This window comes from Hypomesus nipponensis, chromosome 24 (assembly GCF_054491055.1).
Source record: "Hypomesus nipponensis isolate SF chromosome 24, ASM5449105v1, whole genome shotgun sequence".
Classification (NCBI taxonomy): Eukaryota; Metazoa; Chordata; class Actinopteri; order Osmeriformes; family Osmeridae; genus Hypomesus; species Hypomesus nipponensis.
This window is the reverse complement of record NC_140384.1, coordinates 667501-670000: the sequence shown is the minus strand read 5'-3', so window position 1 is coordinate 670000 and position 2500 is coordinate 667501. Positions and strand designations below refer to the sequence as shown.

At 47.5% G+C, this 2500-nt stretch overlaps 8 non-coding genes and 1 pseudogene across 8 annotated transcripts in view; all 9 read left to right on the top strand.

The window, feature by feature from the left end:
* Window positions 1-94, top strand: part of LOC146229320 (5S ribosomal RNA) — a 119-nt gene extending 25 nt beyond the window's left edge. Inside the window, exon 1 of the ribosomal RNA XR_014745309.1 lies at window positions 1-94. This exon is cut by the window's left edge and continues 25 nt beyond it. This is a non-coding gene — a ribosomal RNA (5S ribosomal RNA).
* Window positions 95-268: 174 nt separating this feature from the next.
* Window positions 269-387, top strand: LOC146229319 (5S ribosomal RNA). The gene has a single exon (XR_014743086.1). It is a non-coding gene; the product is annotated as a 5S ribosomal RNA (ribosomal RNA).
* A 182-nt stretch (window positions 388-569) lies between these two features.
* LOC146229318 (5S ribosomal RNA) lies at window positions 570-688 on the top strand. The gene has a single exon (XR_014743085.1). It is a non-coding gene; the product is annotated as a 5S ribosomal RNA (ribosomal RNA).
* Window positions 689-876: 188 nt separating this feature from the next.
* Window positions 877-995, top strand: LOC146229317 (5S ribosomal RNA). The gene has a single exon (XR_014746388.1). It is a non-coding gene; the product is annotated as a 5S ribosomal RNA (ribosomal RNA).
* Window positions 996-1187: 192 nt separating this feature from the next.
* Window positions 1188-1317, top strand: LOC146229316 (5S ribosomal RNA; annotated as a pseudogene).
* Window positions 1318-1489: 172 nt separating this feature from the next.
* Window positions 1490-1608, top strand: LOC146229315 (5S ribosomal RNA). Its single transcript, XR_014745308.1, has one exon. It is a non-coding gene; the product is annotated as a 5S ribosomal RNA (ribosomal RNA).
* A 174-nt stretch (window positions 1609-1782) lies between these two features.
* LOC146229314 (5S ribosomal RNA) lies at window positions 1783-1901 on the top strand. Its single transcript, XR_014743084.1, has one exon. It is a non-coding gene; the product is annotated as a 5S ribosomal RNA (ribosomal RNA).
* Window positions 1902-2083: 182 nt separating this feature from the next.
* On the top strand, window positions 2084-2202 carry LOC146229313 (5S ribosomal RNA). Its single transcript, XR_014743083.1, has one exon. It is a non-coding gene; the product is annotated as a 5S ribosomal RNA (ribosomal RNA).
* A 176-nt stretch (window positions 2203-2378) lies between these two features.
* Window positions 2379-2497, top strand: LOC146229312 (5S ribosomal RNA). The gene has a single exon (XR_014743082.1). It is a non-coding gene; the product is annotated as a 5S ribosomal RNA (ribosomal RNA).
* Window positions 2498-2500: the final 3 nt, after the last annotated feature.

Below are 2500 nucleotides of genomic sequence, written 5' to 3'. Positions count from 1 at the left end.
CGCCCGATCTCGTCTGATCTCGGAAGCTAAGCAGGGTCGGGCCTGGTTAGTACTTGGATGGGAGACCGCCTGGGAATACCAGGTGCTGTATGCTCTTTTGCTCATTCACTTAGAAACTGAAATCTTGCAATATGCACAAGTAGTCCTTCATGAAAGGGGCTGGAAGCTGTTTTCATTTTGACACGAGAGAGAGAGAGAGAGAGACCACCTTGCATTGTCAATTGCTAAATCTGTATATGGATAAGTAGCCTATGGTTGTCAACTTATTTCGTACGGCCATACCAGCCTGGCAACGCCCGATCTCGTCTGATCTCGGAAGCTAAGCAGGGTCGGGCCTGGTTAGTACTTGGATGGGAGACCGCCTGGGAATACCAGGTGCTGTATGCTCTTTTGCTCATTCACTTAGAAACTGACATCTTGCAATATGCACAAGTAGTCCTTCATGAAAGGGGCTGGAAGCTGTTTTCATTTTGACACGAGAGAGAGAGAGAGAGAGAGAGAGAGACTACCTTGCATTGTCAATTGCTAAATCTGTATATGGATAAGTAGCCTATGGTTGTCAACTTATTTCGTACGGCCATACCAGCCTGGCAACGCCCGATCTCGTCTGATCTCGGAAGCTAAGCAGGGTCGGGCCTGGTTAGTACTTGGATGGGAGACCGCCTGGGAATACCAGGTGCTGTATGCTCTTTTGCTCATTCACTTAGAAACTGACATCTTGCAATATGCACAAGTAGTCCTTCATGAAAGGGGCTGGAAGCTGTTTTCATTTTGACACGAGAGAGAGAGAGAGAGAGAGAGAGAGAGAGAGACTACCTTGCATTGTCAATTGCTAAATCTGTATATGGATAAGTAGCCTATGGTTGTCAACTTATTTCGTACGGCCATACCAGCCTGGCAACGCCCGATCTCGTCTGATCTCGGAAGCTAAGTAGGGTCGGGCCTGGTTAGTAATTGGATGGGAGACCGCCTGGTAATACCAGGTGCTGTATGCTCTTTTGCTCATTCACTTAGAAACTGACATCTTGCAATATGCACAAGTAGTCCTTCATGAAAGGGGCTGGAAGCTGTTTTCATTTTGACACGAGAGAGAGAGAGAGAGAGAGAGAGAGAGAGAGAGAGACTACCTTGCATTGTCAATTGCTAAATCTGTATATGGATAAGTAGCCTATGGTTGTCAACTTATTTCGTACGGCCATACTAGCCTGGCAACGCCCGATCTCGTCTGATCTCGGAAGCTAAGCAGGGTCGGGCCAGGGTCGGGCCTGGTTAGTACTTGGATGGGAGACCGCCTGGGAATACCAGGTGCTGTATGCTCTTTTGCTCATTCACTTAGAAACTGAAATCTTGCAATATGCACAAGTAGTCCTTCATGAAAGGGGCTGGAAGCTGTTTTCATTTTGACACGAGAGAGAGAGAGAGAGACCACCTTGCATTGTCAATTGCTAAATCTGTATATGGATAAGTAGCCTATGGTTGTCAACTTATTTTGTACGGCCATACCAGCCTGGCAACGCCCGATCTCGTCTGATCTCGGAAGCTAAGCAGGGTCGGGCCTGGTTAGTACTTGGATGGGAGACCGCCTGGGAATACCAGGTGCTGTATGCTCTTTTGCTCATTCACTTAGAAACTGAAATCTTGCAATATGCACAAGTAGTCCTTCATGAAAGGGGCTGGAAGCTGTTTTCATTTTGACACGAGAGAGAGAGAGAGAGAGACCACCTTGCATTGTCAATTGCTAAATCTGTATATGGATAAGTAGCCTATGGTTGTCAACTTATTTCGTACGGCCATACCAGCCTGGCAACGCCCGATCTCGTCTGATCTCGGAAGCTAAGCAGGGTCGGGCCTGGTTAGTACTTGGATGGGAGACCGCCTGGGAATACCAGGTGCTGTATGCTCTTTTGCTCATTCACTTAGAAACTGACATCTTGCAATATGCACAAGTAGTCCTTCATGAAAGGGGCTGGAAGCTGTTTTCATTTTGACACGAGAGAGAGAGAGAGAGAGAGAGAGAGACTACCTTGCATTGTCAATTGCTAAATCTGTATATGGATAAGTAGCCTATGGTTGTCAACTTATTTCGTACGGCCATACCAGCCTGGCAACGCCCGATCTCGTCTGATCTCGGAAGCTAAGCAGGGTCGGGCCTGGTTAGTACTTGGATGGGAGACCGCCTGGGAATACCAGGTGCTGTATGCTCTTTTGCTCATTCACTTAGAAACTGACATCTTGCAATATGCACAAGTAGTCCTTCATGAAAGGGGCTGGAAGCTGTTTTCATTTTGACACGAGAGAGAGAGAGAGAGAGAGACTACCTTGCATTGTCAATTGCTAAATCTGTATATGGATAAGTAGCCTATGGTTGTCAACTTATTTCGTACGGCCATACCAGCCTGGCAACGCCCGATCTCGTCTGATCTCGGAAGCTAAGCAGGGTCGGGCCTGGTTAGTACTTGGATGGGAGACCGCCTGGGAATACCAGGTGCTGTATGCTCTT